Genomic DNA, 15,107 nt, shown 5'->3' on the forward strand with positions numbered 1-15,107 from the left:
GATTATCAGTCGTCAGATCTGTATTAGCTAGTGGGAAGAGCGCTGGACAAAAAATGGGGAGGGAAAAAAGAAATAAAGCGAGCAGAGTAAGACATTGGAATCCTGACAAAGGCAAAGAGGCGTCTGAAAAGACGAAGGAGAAAGGGCAGAGATAGCAGAGGCGAGAAGGAAAGAGAGTGCAGAGAGTGGAGATTCATATAAGAGACGGAAAGCCTTGGAGACAAGAGGGAGGAGGGGAAATGATTGAGAGGAGACAGACACTGAGTATACTGAGGGGAAAGAGGGTCCAGACAAAGACAAAGCAAAGACGGAAGGGGAGGGAGAGTGCCCGTGTGGCGCTGATGGAGGGCAGTGACTCAGCAGAAAGAATACGAAAGATGAAGGGAATATGGGTAAAACAAACACAAGTCGGATAAATGGCTGCCACCAGTCTCCACCATTAGACCTGTTATCACCTTTCCTGTTATGACTGCAAGGCTTGTCTTTACCTCTGGCCTAAGTGAAAAACAATAGCCTGCTTCTGTTTAGCACACTGAACCACCGACTGTAGCCCTCAGCCTCACTCTGTTATTTGTCACAAAATATTTGCAGCACTGTCCCACTGCTTCAGCAAGTTAGAGGGGTTTTTAAATCTCCAGAAGCTTAGGAAAACTATTTCTTTAAGACATTTGTATTACTTTTGTTAAACTACCGCTTTAGCACATGAACAAAAGACATGTATATTCACTACTGCCTGTATCTCACACACTCTAATGCATAAATGAAAACTACTCCTAACCCCACACACTGCTTTCGGAGCCAGTTTTACAGTCAGGAGATGCAAAACCTCAAGCAAAAAAACCACCAGTCAAAACCCACCCATGAGCGTCCACAATGATACACCCATGCATGTTATCAGTGCTCAAACCTCACGGATGTTTACAACCTCGCAAAAGCACTACATCACAGACGTTGCCATTGTCAAGAAGAAGGGATGCATAATTAATCATGGGAGAAAAGAGAATTTGAATTGACTGGAGCAATTTATGAATCGCGAGTGCCTGCAGTTTTTCATCAAAGTAAAAGGCATTTCTTGCCGCATCCGAAATCAGGTATTCCTCAAAGGCTTACAAGTGTTGTCAGAGGATGTTGGTTGCCATGCAGAATCTCTGGCCTACAAAACGCACAGCACATTGGAAAAAGTTCAAACTGTGTATCCTAAAAACACTATAATAACGCTCCTTAACAAATGATTCATAACATATTCATAAATATTTGATAGACTATCATTCCTAGATTTATTAAGTAGTTCAAAATATGGTTATAAATACAGAACTATTTATAAATTAATCGGAGTTGGGTAAAAAGTTAGATACAGATGTGCAAATGCATTAGTTACAAATAATTAAGTTTTTTTTTTCTTTTTCGAGATGTATCACAACTCATTTCATATGTCAAATATAATATTCAGGAAGAAAAGAACTGGAATTTTTCTTTTCTCTGGAGTTACGTAAACATCTGTTTTGGAAAGCAATCTGAAAACATGCTTTTAAATAAGCTGCTGCATAAACAAAGATTATTGCTAGTATTATCTATAGCTACCCGAAAGCCCAACAAGCCTGTGTCTCAGCATACTGGGTTATGACCAGGCTGGTGTTACACACAGCCACTCATTAATTCTGCCAGTACATAGTTAGAGCTGTGGCCTAAATGAAACAGCCTAGTGTGTGTGTATGTGTGTGTCTATGAGTGTGTGTGCATCTTTGTCTAGTCCCCTGGCACTCTCTCTTATCAAAGAGATCACTAATGACCCTCCGCCTGGTCTCATCTCCCCTCATCGCTCCTTTTCTACCACCACCACTGCTCCAGCAAACCAGAAGCTCACAGGCACACACACACACACACACACACACACACGCTCAGAATAGACACACATGGCTCAAAAGCAATGCCCATGCACATACACACTCTCTCTCTCTCCAACTCTGTCTGTGTGTACGTGTGTGTACAGTGTCTGTGTGTTATCATTTTCACACGTGCATATCTCTGTGGCAAAAGTTAAAAAGTTGCAAGCATGCGAACACACAAACACACATGCACATACACACACACGTCTGCATACTTATATATATATATATAAATATACAAATGCATATATAAATATACAAATTCGAATAACATTTAGCAGCCTGTGTGCGTAACAAAAGCGATTGAGGAAGGTAAAGTGATTATTTTGCAGTTATTTATTCTTCTTTAGTTGCGTATAAATTATGTGATTAATTACAGCAAAGAGCCCTTGGCTGGCATCTGTTCTATGATTTACTGTACAGCAGCACACTATCTAAATTGCAGGCCTTGTTCATAAATCCATCTTCACTGACACACGGGGCCCCGGTGCCACAGTGCAAGCCTCCTCTGGCACGTGGGCTTCATTAGCGAAGTGCTAATGGAAATAGGTTGTGTGTGTATGGGCCGCACGGCTACCAGCATATTCCGACAGAGTGTACGTTTGCCACTTTCTGCCTCATCCCGCCCATCAGAACGCGATGGCAGGATGTGGGGGGCGGGGGGATCTCACAAAGGGGCTGCATTGATCAGCTGTGACAGGAGACAGCTCGCTTTCTTCGCTTTCAATTGGAATTCCCTGTAGGACGACGGACAGCAGGCTGGACCCAAATGGCTTTTCTATCAGTCTTTAACTGCTGAAGACACATATCGGGCATGCAGTCATCTCTCACAGAGAAAACACTGTCAGAGCCCAGTGGAGAGAGATGCTTGGTAAAACTTTACGTGGCCTGCCACTTCTGTTTACCAGTAAAGCCTCTCAATATTCCTTCAGGGAACAACAGACACGAAGCGGGGAGCATCGAACTGTGAAGGCATAATAGGTCAGCGTACTGCGTTAAAAAAAAAAAAAAAAAAAAAAAGACTACCACAATACCACATTTTTGTGACCTTTTCTTTAAGCCTCTGCAATCCCTACTCTCAATACTCAATATTGTTTTAAGATATTTCTGCTAACACATGATTTGCTTCCAGTGGCTATTGTTTACAATTCACTGCTGAGGAAAATGCAGTGTTCAAAGTGACCTGTAGAGTTTATGTTTTAAAGTTCATGTGAAAGTGGGATGTCAATAATAACAGCCACTGCCCTGTGAAGCAAAGATGATGGTACACAGTAGAGTATGACTAATACTGGATTTTTGATGTCAGTACTGATACCAATATTTGAGCACAGAATACTTTGAAAAACATTTTTTTCTCTCTATTTTTTTAATACATAAAAACAATCATTTGTAGCTGCAAATCATCAGCTTTGGCAATCAAATAGTTGCAATAAAGTAAAGCACTGGAGGGCTGATATTTTACAGTTGAAAAATAAACTTCTTATCACAAGCTGCACCACCATCTGCATAGTTATGATATGCTACCCAAAGCATTGTAAACAATGGTGTTTGATAGAGAAAACTATTTAATGATAACACTGTTTTTAATTTATTTATGCCCCTCTCACTGAAATATATCTTTTTTTCATCTTTTTTTTTTTTTTTGCATATTGACCAAGGTATACACCAAAGCTGATATATCTGTGATGATGAGATAAATCGGCTGGGCTCTAGTACACAGTCACACCTCTGCAGATACTCTAATCCATATTTCTCACTTGTCTCAGGAGAGGATGCTATTGCATTCAATACAAAGACTAATCATAGCACAGACTTGACCATACCGATTTAAGTCTCTTTCAGAATTCTTAACTTGATAATCTACCGAGGGAGGCTGACTCTTGTTCCTCCTGTTTTTCCTCTTTCCTTATTGCACCGGGGACACATTAACAAGTCTGATGAGACAGGTGACAGGTATGATGGTTATGTAATGTGGCAATAAAATGACGGTAACGATGTGGCTGGCTGCTAAAACACATCCGCAACCGGCGAGAAAGCTTCCTCCGCTGCACAAATCCCTCTCTGGCAATGTCACTCATTCTGAGCAAACCTGTAGGCCTCTGACACAAGAACAAACCTCTGTGTCTCCACACCTGCCGTCTTGCCACTTCCTCTTTTTCATGTCGGTGAAACGCAGGAGACGAGGCAAGCGGAAAAAGTTGATATGTGCTCGACAACGTTTGATGGCAAATCCATCTCGGTTTTAGAGGACGATTTCGTTGATTCTGCCCTCTATTTCTGAGACCGTGCAAAATATGCAAAGTGCACGCATATTGCTGTCTTGATACGAGCCCGGCACAGAGGGAGTTATTTCAATGCAGCCACTTTCCTCTGAATTAAATGTTTACTTCAAGTCACTTCAGGTTCCTGGGCGCTAAAAATAACAACCAAATCCAAAAACTCAGTGGGTGACATTTTGAGAACATTTGGATGTCACTCATCAAAAGTTGAATGAATAAATGAATAAATAAATAAATAAATAAATAAATAAATAAACCCTTTTCTGGTCCACAGATGAATAATTCCAATTTGTGAACTTGTGAAAGGGGATAAACAAACTGTCCTTTCTTGCCACTGTCGCCATCTCCCACCAGCATAAAAGCCCACATTAATTTTGTCAGTCTCCATCTTCCTCCTCTGCTATCTGTATGATCCAGAGTGTTTTCTGTCCAAGGTCAGAGAAGATGTTGCTATGTGCCTGTCGCAGCTTTGTGTGTCTCTGCGATATTCAGCACCATCTAACATGCCATCACCCTGCTGGCAAGCAAAAGGTCATGTCAGTGTGCAAACTGGACTTTTACACCACGCTGCTGAAATACAGATAAATTTAGATCACAAATAGAGAGACTTCATGATGGCTCAAAGTATGATGGATGAGTGGTAATGATGCTCAACTAAGCAAAGACATTTTAAAATTGCATTACACCAAATATTAAATTTCAGCTCATTTGCACCTTAAGTGTAAGTGTGTGTGCGTGTGTGTTTGTGTGTGTATGTGTGTGTGTGTGTGTGTGGGAGGGGGTGGAGGCAGTTTGTTGTGTATGTGCGTGCGTCTCTGTGTTTTGTTTATGGTTTGTTTGTGCATGACGGCTAACACAAAGGACTATTTCTGTGGTGTGAGTCAAAAAATATGTGTCACACACATATGTGCACTCACGCACACAAACACACACACACACACACACACACAAGTTACAGCATGGTTCAAAGAGTGGGATGCTGCTGGCTGAGAGATATCTGAGCTTTAATTCTGCTGTGGCCCTGATAAGAAGCTCATTTGCTCAGTACGAGTTGACTGAAACAAACAGTCGATTCTTTATATGCCAGCCACTGCTGCTGGTTTGTTTAGCTTCCCTCCCAGAGGCTCACATCATTATTAAGATCTTATTCTTTACCGTGTATCTTCTTGGTCCAGGCAGAGGACCCGGTAAACATGGGATTATTCAAGGAGAAATGGCTACCTGTATGGTCACACTAACTAGAAAGCGTATCACGATTCTCCGCCACAACTCCCTTCCCCAGTATTTCTACTCTTAGAATGCTGACCAAAGAAGACCTTTGCTTGCACATTGATTTCATTCATTTCACAAGCTACTGGCGCTAAGCGACTGTGAAGCGGAGCAGGTTGAGGAACTGCTACTCAAGCCTGGTTAAAATTTGAATCTAAGGAGGTAGAACATCGCTGCCTTTGAGCAAGGTTTTCCCCCAGACTTGAGTATTCAGCTATAGAGGTTGGCTCCATCAAACGGCATTAGTGCTGCATGAAATCAGTACAAAACATTCAAGGTTAACATGGGCTGGGTAGAGGAGAAGCCTGAAGAAAGCATTTATCTCAGGCCCTCTCCAGACGGTGTTAGAATTACCAGGGGAAGTCTGGAGATTGCTAATTTTTACACTGGGAGGTTTATCCCATCCGGAGAAAACATATTAGTGATTTTCTCTAACTCCCGCCGTAAAAATTTCAGAATGAAATGAGTTCACTCTGACGTCCTGGTGTAAAGCTAATCCTGTTTGGATTGACATCTGGTGTTTCATGTAATTACCGTCTAGCACACCCGGCATCTGCGTTATAAGGGCTGTGTAAGTGGTGGCAGGGAAGAGCCGCATCACTCTTTACATCAGATCAGATGATTAATGATCCTCGTCTTGGAATTAGATTGTTGAGGAAGCAAAGTAATAGGATTCAGCAGGGGAAAAGACAAATTGAATATAAGCACAGAAATAGAATATAAAGTGAGCAGTAAAAGAGATGCATTAAATAAGCAGAGTAACAGTAGAGAAATAGAGATGACAATGGAACAAAGAAGAGATGCAGCTGCGTCTAGCATTATAAAAGATATGGAGCCGCTTGAAGTTCTGCCAGTCCTGTTGGATCCACAGTCCACTATTTCACCATTTAGACGACTGACTAAAATAAGCAATGTGCATGGGCAAAAACAAATATCCAGCCTCGTCTGGTAATACTAATGCTGTTTGCAGAGTGCTTTAGTTTGTAATAAACTCAAAACAAAAATGAGCTATTACCCCAATCTATTCAATTCTATTCTGTTCGATTCTATTCAAGCCACAGTGCCAGCGAGCTTTGACTTTGTGCATGAAATACCAAACGTTTCAGCATCAGCTGGCGAGGAGAGACGGAACCGAGCGGTGTCTGCTAACTTGCGGCGCGGAGTCCCACGCTGCCTGCTCACCATGACGTCGGAAAAGAAAAAGCGAAGCGCATAATTTATGCAGCGCAGCGTCGCCCGAGAGTGAGCGGGGCAGAGCATGCAAAAAGGGATCAAATTAATTAGACATGAGGACTTCTCAGACAACAAACGCACTGGTAAAACGGAAGCGCCCACCAAAGCCCATACCGGAGAACAAAGTGGCGTGCATTCAATTAAGTGCCCCCACTCACCCCCCCCCAAAAAAGGAGTCTCTCTAAATGAGTCAGCATATCATGGTAAGCAACGTTCATCAGTTGTTCACTCAAATACATGACCCACCCACCCACTTTCCACCCCTCCCTCTGACCCACAAAACAGCCGTAATACAAATTATTTCACAGTTTGCTGACTGCTGGTATAATACAGCTTTCATGGTTGTTGTTATTTCACCCGATTCCATGATACAATTACTGTGCATACACAGCCTCTACGCCTGGTGCCTCCACTCTTAATGTTCCCTAAAGCCTAATTACTACCGGGAGGGAAGCAAACCATTATATAGTATTGGTCCTGTGTGTGTGTGTGTGTGTGTGAATGCCAACAAAAGAAAAAAATACTTCCTGTTACAGGGGATTATGGATGGTTTGTGAAGATTCAGTTGATTGACGCCTGTAAATATGATCAGCCATTACTGTCATTTTTCTCAGCGTCTGTATAGCCTTTTCACAGGACAGGGTTTTGCTCAGCCACCGTGTGGCACTGTACGCTTCAGTATTTGACTGGGAGATCAGAAAGGGCTCCTCTACGACTGCTGATTCTTCTACACGTTTGTTAAGACAATACCATGCATGTGTGAGATGGAAAAGGGGAAAACAGAAAGGGAAAGAAAACGTCATTTTACACCTGCAGGAAGAACATGAAAACTCTTTACCTAGAAACCTCTTGACAACTGTGGAGCTCCACTGTGAGTGTCAAAGCAAATCACATTTTACCACCTGTGTGCCACGGTCTTCACACCTTGAGAGGTCATGATGCTGGCCCACTTGACCACATAACCTAATGCTGCACCAGCCTGTCACCTAGGAAAAGTAAAAGACCCTTCCTGTCACTTAGCAACACTCTTCGCCTTTTTACGCAATGATGGACGTCATATGTGGTGGGCCCTGTGCCCGCAGACACAGCCGACAGACTCAGTGACCCATCAATAATTCAAACTCCAATGTGCCTGGTGTCCAACCCTCTATGCCATCGTTACTAGCAGACAAGAACAGGAACGAGTGGGGGCACAAAGCAGCAGTGGCTGGAGAAGATGTCAGGTCCACTTCTCATTAGGGATATGACAGAGTCTCCCAGGCTTGGTGTAGGAGGACAGGAGGCGCCTCTTGGCCCACTCAGCCAAGACCTACAGCACCAGGTGTCTACCTGCGTGGGCACCACTAGACGATACTTCTAGAAACTCCAGGAAATTTGTCTGAGACTGTCAGTTACATGGGAATGACTGTGACACTGCAAGACTCTGTGGGCGATGGATTCGAGTTTTTTACAGTGTCGTACTTTTAAATCCTGTCAGCAGCTTGCAATCAGCCACAGAATGTAAACAGATCAGAGAGACAACACGAATTCACCCCCATTCATGAGCACAGTGGTTGCAATGGCACCATCCGGCGTGTGCAGAGATGGCATGAACTCCTGCTGTGAGACGAAATATTCCCTCAGTGCGAGTCCACATTGCCTCCTGTAAGGTACCTCTGAAGAATGAGCAAAAATACCCCTGAAAACCTGTTGTTCATTTCTCAGAAGGAGAGGTGAACATGGCCTGGGAGAAAAAAAGAAAGAAAAGAGAGCCGGTGGATTGCAGGAGAGTGGTAATGAGATTGGATCAACTGAATGAGGTGAGGGGGTGAGGATAAAGGTTGGAGACAAAGCAGTCACAGCCTCTCTGTGGGAGAGTGGCAGACAGAGAGGCAGAGAATGGGCGGTGTGTGTCTGTGGCTTTGACTGTGGCGAGGGAAGGCAAGGCAAGACAAGGAAGATCAGATTTGGGTTATCTCCCCGGCCTGGTGTGTTTCTGCGGATCAGTCGACTGTGTGTTAGTGGCTTGTGGAGGGGGAGAGACAGGGAGAGGAAAGAGACAAGTGGGGCTTCTTTAAAAGTTCCTGACGGCAGAGGCGGGCTTCAAAGCATTTCCTGCCTCATCAAAGACTCAACTCAGGCGAGGATATGGCCACACTGATGTCATGCATGTCAGGGAGCAGCTTATTTGCTGTGTGAACGTGTGCGTGCACCGTCTGCGTCTGTATGTGTGTGTTTGTTTACAACGGCAAGTGGGCATGTCTATGTCTGTGTGTGAGAGAGAAACCCAGAAGAGAGGGGAGTCTGAGAGCTTTTCTCATGTAACTCTGCTATAGGTCTCCATTGTAATTAAAGGGAGATTCCACCCTAACACAAGGTCCGGACAAGGACGGAATCAAATATTATAATGTCCGAATAATTCAATATTGAAATGTTGATGATACTGTAAGAATGACTATTGGTGCTTTCATGAAGATATTTAAGATTTTTTTTTTTTTTTTTTTTTTTTTTTAGAAACAATCAAGTAATGTCGAATTGTTGACCAAGTAGGTAGAAGCACATCAAAGAACAGATGGAACAGTCTAACAAGTTCATTCAATTGCATTTCAATGTAGCATTTAAAACCGGAAAAAGAGAACACTTATGCCATATCACAATATTCAAAATCCCAGATGATATCTAGTCTCATATCGCAATATCGATATAACAGATATTTCATCAAGCCTTACCCAAACTCTATTAAAATGTTTTTTAAACACACCAGTGTTTCTGGTGCTGTTTAGTTTGTCGATGCTTTCTTTTTGCTATTCTGCAGCTAAATACTCAAAGATTAATGTAGCTACATCACTGAGAGCTACAATGGCGGTTAATGAGAAAAAATAAAAACAGACTTAAAAATAAATGAGCAAAGATTTCTGTATTGACTATGTGATTTGGGATTTTGTGTGTTTTTCTATTTAATTTATTAGTTTACGGGTCCCATCTAATTTCATTTTTATTCCATCTTTTTTTGTCAGATGAGGATGAAGGGTTCTCATCGTCAGTCCACTGATGAGAATCATGTAGACGCAGCCACCGAATTTTGCATTACTCCACGTTTTTTTGTCCTTTGAGTCTACCAGGTTGTCACAATTTTACAAAACGCACCTTCAAACAAACATGCAGGGAGAAATCTAGCATACAATAGGGAGAACACACATTTCTCACATTAAGCTCCGGTGTAGCTGTAGCTGTGTTGTGTTTGGCGATTTTACCCATGGAAAAACATAATTACACCCTAAAACAATCAAATGGGACCAGAAAGGCGATGTAAGTCACCGAGCCCTGTTTTTAAACAGTATTCATTTCTTTTGGGGTTTAAGAAGCCAGGCTATGTGCACTCTGAAATGAATCTACATCGTGATCATTTGTTTTTTTCTTCTGCAGAGGCTACTGTGTTTTCCTCTGCTGACAAGAAAAAGGAAAGGTGGTGAAAGGTACAGTAATGTGAGTGGAGTGCACTTAGGAACCCAGGGACATGCTATGATGCATGTGATCCTGAGCAGTGTACTCTGTCATTTACTCCTCCACGCCTCTCAAGTGTAATGCCTTTGGAGTAAAGTTGGTGCCCTGAGTGACAAAAACTGTGTGTAATCTATCCTCTTAAAGAAGCCCACACAATCACAGAGTCTCCACAGAGTTTATAGGGAAAGGCAATTCAGCTTAGCACAGTGCACAGGCTGCATAGCAAAGATAACCACCATTCAGAACCACAAAATTTCACTGCCTTTCCCTGAAAATTGAAAGAGTAAGACACTCCAGAAACTCAATTTCACAAGTTCTTCAAAGGGAGAGGGTGAATGGCACTTGTTATAATGACGGACATTTCATCGGCAAGTTGTAATGTTGTATATTAAAGCAAAAAAAAAAAAAAAAAAAAAAAAATTGCTTTGATTCCAGCTTATAAGGTTAATAGAGGATTCTGCTTGTTTACACTAGGGAATATGGTAAAGAGGTAAAGGTATTATCTCAGTAAAAACAATTTAAAATGGTAATGCATACAATTATACCTTTGTCAATGTATGCTTTATCATTCTGAAGAATTACTAAATCCTAGAGAGTGGGAGTCGTAACAAAGGCATTACAGTGCTGTAGAGCTCATCTGGGAATGCAGAGAGAGACAGAGCGAGAAAGAGGCTGCCAGTGCGTCTTGAGCACTTAGACATAAACTAGCCCAGATAAGGCAGGAATGTGAGCAAAGATGGCACACATTATTGATCTGAGGATCGAAGAATGACAGCGTGCAGGGATTACCTTTACCTTTAATACCCTGCAAGTGGTAATGAAATCTCACAGGACAGCTTACAGAATGAATTTCCACTTAAAACGAATTTCACACCATAAAAAAAAACAGATGACAAATATCAGTTTTGACATACTCAGAAAATGTGATGTAGTCTTTTCATTGTTTCCCCCTACCTTTGGAATGGGGATATTGTTTTTTTTTTTTTTTTTTTTTTTATGACATTTAGCACAACGCAACACAGTGACATTACACCATGTGTGTTCATTTCAGAGTGAGATGACATGATAATGCTGGAAATGTTTTTTTTTTTTTTTTTACTGCGGCAAATTCTTCCAGCAAAGTGTAGAGAAAATAACATGTGTTTTCAGTGGAAGCCTGCTAGCAGTCACATTGGACGGGGAACCTTCTGGACTGTCTGGCTACGTCATTAGATTTTGGAGATTTTAACTTCTTGAACTGAGCTTTGAGACCATGCACCATCTGATGTTTTTTTTTTTTTTTTTTTTTCTGTTTTGTTTTGTTTTTCCTCTCTATGTGGATCAGTATGGAGATTCAGATGGCATGTGTCAACATACAGTCAATAATGCAATACATGCTAGTGAAATCATCCTGAGACCAGCAACTCAACTGATTAATTGAGCCAAGGCTGCTTGTAGTGCCAGCAGATTACTGCAATGTAAATCTTTTGATGAACTGAGATAGATCCCTTGCTCTAAAATCATTCATAAATATGGAGCCAAGGAAGCAGGGTGGTGTAGGGAGCACAGCGACCTTGGCTTTCATTCAGCTTGAAGGTTCTGATTCAAGCCTGCCCTGCTCAAGTGTCCCTGGGCAAGACACTGAATCCCTACCCGCTGCAAGGATACTGTTTTCTAGCTGACCTTTTACTCAGATCGGCCAAGCAGAAAGGAAATTTCAACACAGAGTAAGAATAAAAAAAGCAAATAAACAAGGGAGTTCAGGTTTTTGTTGTGCACATCCCACACTGTCTAAACACTCATCTGAAATGCCTCAAGGCTTCAGTCAACTTCTATTTAACAGCGCTACAAAGGCATTTCTGAAGACATGGCATTTTGCCTGTGATCTAAAGCGCTAGCTGTGGCAGCCTATATCAAGTGATCCTTGTAGGATACAGAACGTACGGTATTTTATTGCTTTCGATCTTCCACAGGCGTAGTGATGGATTCCCTTGACTCTTTCAGTACCAACCTCCATTCGTTAGGCTATCATCCTCTGTGAGTCTACCTCAGGGACCTACTTAGATGGCAATGCATTCTCCCCTCCGATTGGCCTGGCAGGCTTCCTGTTGCCGCGTACACACTGTTGCCATGGTTTCGGCTGGGGCTGCGCTACAGTGTTCACTAGCTCCATCTGTCTTGGGTGTCAGCTGGGTAGAAAATGCTGTGATTCCACTCATTTTCTCACTGGGGGGTGGCATCCATCCTGCTGCCACTCCTCTGTCTCTGTGCTGGCACACATCAGAACAATTCCCTACTCAAGTTCAGACACACAGCTCGACAATAAAAAGGATTGCTGTTTGGGGTTGGACACGCTCCATCAATTTGAAAGCGAAATAATGTTAGAGAGACTGGATAGATTTGCATGACTGTGGCCAGAAGACCCAGGTGCTGGATTCAGGCACTTGGAGAGGGGAAAACAAAACAAATACAGTAGGTTACCCCAACCAGCAAAATGTCTTGTAGGCTAAAACACATTAAAAGCATAAACAAGGGAATTTCATGATTAAAATATTGTGCTGACCTACACTCATATTCCAAAACACCCTGCACATTCTAATTAAATTTCTATTATCATATATCAGCAAAGAAATGCCCATGCACAGCTGAGCAAAATTAATAGTACTTATTTTTGCATCACATTATGTTTTGTGCTTTTTTGTTACGTTGATAAGTCTGGATGTGCAGCACTTGAAAAAACACGAAGCTCCAGCATATCAGAAAATAGTGGGAGCTACTTGGGTAGTCCTGGTAACAATGGTGCAGTGCTGACCGTGTCCACTGAGGCAGAGCCACAGTGAAGCCATGCTTGAGGGCATCAGGGTTGTAGCTTTGCCACCTGAGATTAGGACTGACAAACTTGTGGTCACTAGCCCTTGGCCAATTCCCCTGGAATATGCCAATATGGTACAGTCCAGTTTTCCTTCATGACATGGTTAATACTGACAGCAAGGAGCTAGTGTTGCATGGAATTTCATATTCTGGACAAACCAAGAATAATGAATTGGGCCACAAAGGTTTTTGCAAAAACACAGCCTGTTGAAAAAAAAAGAAAAAAAAAGCATGTACTATGTCACTTTCAGAGATGGCTACACACAGTAACGACAAAATAGATAAAGATGAGTCACTTTCACACTTTCTTTCCATGGCAGAAGAGCAGAAGAGCTTATTTTTTTTTTAAACTATTACAGGCACTCCAGTGTCTCCGTGCTTAAGATTCTAACAAGATGGTGAATAATGGTGTCTGATACTCCCAACTTGGCCTTTTCATGCTAAGTCATCAAGTCATCAAGATGGGGCCGAGGCAAATCTTCAAACTGGCGCCAAGGAGGAACAACGCCTCTCAACGGGACTTGGAAGAGGTGCAGACAAGGGAAGCGTGCAGGTGTGCTGGTGCAGCTCCAACAACAGGGTTTCTGAACTGTGCCCCCAGTGATTCCTTTGGCAAATCTCCACTCCTTGCCCTACAAAATGAACAAGCTACTTCTCCTCAATGGGATGAACAAGGACTTTGCATGTTTTGCTCCCCTTTGTTTCACTGAAACCTGGCTCTGCGTATACACCCCTGACAGTGGATTACATCTGCCAGGCTTCCACCTATATCAAGTAGTTCACGTAATGGAGCTATCAGGGAAAGCAGAGGCTAGCAGAATTTGGCTCTACATAAATGAAGGTTGGTGTACAGATGAAACGGTGTTAAGTAAATACTGCTGCGTGAACTTGGAGACACTGTTCAAGAACTACAAGCCATTTTATAACCCCAGGACTTTCCTCCTTCATCCGGATTGGTATTTAAATCACACCCCAAGCTCGCATGAATGATGTACTGCAAATCCTGGCATGAAACAAAAACATACCGACTCACTTTTCATAATCCTTGGGAACTTAATGGGAGCAAAATTAAACCATGAACTCCCCAAATATAGACAGCACATTAACTGTCCCACAAGGGATAATAACACACTGGACCATAGCTACATAGTTCTTAAAGATGCATGACACCCTTTTCCCCAGGCAGCTTTGGGGCACTCTGATCTCTGCTTCATTCATCTCATTCTGACCTACAGGCGGAAACTAAAATCTGCAAAGCCTGTAGTTACGACAGTGGGGATGTCCTTACCCCCAATACACAGGTAGCACTCAAGATATGTGAACAGGATATGAACCAGCTCTTCCAGACACAGAAGACCAGGAAAGCGCCGGGTTCCAATGGTGTCTCCCCCATCTGTCTTGAAGCCTGCGCTGACCAACTGGCGCAAATCTTTACGCAGATCTTCAACAAATCCCTGGAGCTGTGTCAAGTCCCCTCCTGCTTCAAATGCTGCACCATTATCCCGGTCCCCAAGAAACCCTCTGACATTTGGGGTCAAAAAGTCTGTTGAATGGCTGGTGTTGGTCCATCTGAAGAACATCACAGGACACCTGCTGGACCCCCTGCAGTTTGCCAACTGAGCAAACAGATCAGTGGATGATGCAGTCTACATGGGACTGCAAAATACGGACATATGCAATGATCCTATTTGTGGACTTTGGTATATGGACAGTCATCAGTAGTGCTCTCCAGGGTTGTATCCTCACCCCACTGCTATTCTCCCTTTATACCAATGACTGCTTCTCTAAGGACCCACTTGTTAAACCCATGTTCACAGATGCCACTGTGGTCATTAGGCTCATGTAAGGTGGTGATGCGCCTACATACTGGTGACGAGTTGAATTTCTGGTACTCTGGTGCAGTCAAAACAACTTGAAGCTGAACTTGTTCAAGATGTGGGGACAATAGTGGACTTCAGGAGACGCCCATCAGCACTGCTTCCTGTCACAATATCCATCAGCCTTGTGACAACTATGGAGATCTTCAGGTTTCTGGGAACTACCATTTCCCAGCACATGAAGTGACAGCTCAACACTAACTCCATCCTCAAAAAGGCCCAGCATAGGA

The 15,107-nt window shown here is 42.7% G+C and overlaps 1 protein-coding gene across 2 annotated transcripts in view; it reads right to left on the reverse strand.

The window, feature by feature from the left end:
* The window catches only part of LOC115374115 (mannosyl-oligosaccharide 1,2-alpha-mannosidase IA), a 183,651-nt gene that overhangs the window by 22,655 nt on the left and 145,889 nt on the right, over positions 1–15,107 (reverse strand). The window lies entirely within an intron of this gene.

This window comes from Myripristis murdjan, chromosome 16 (genome assembly GCF_902150065.1).
Source record: "Myripristis murdjan chromosome 16, fMyrMur1.1, whole genome shotgun sequence".
NCBI classification, from domain to species: Eukaryota; Metazoa; Chordata; class Actinopteri; order Holocentriformes; family Holocentridae; genus Myripristis; species Myripristis murdjan.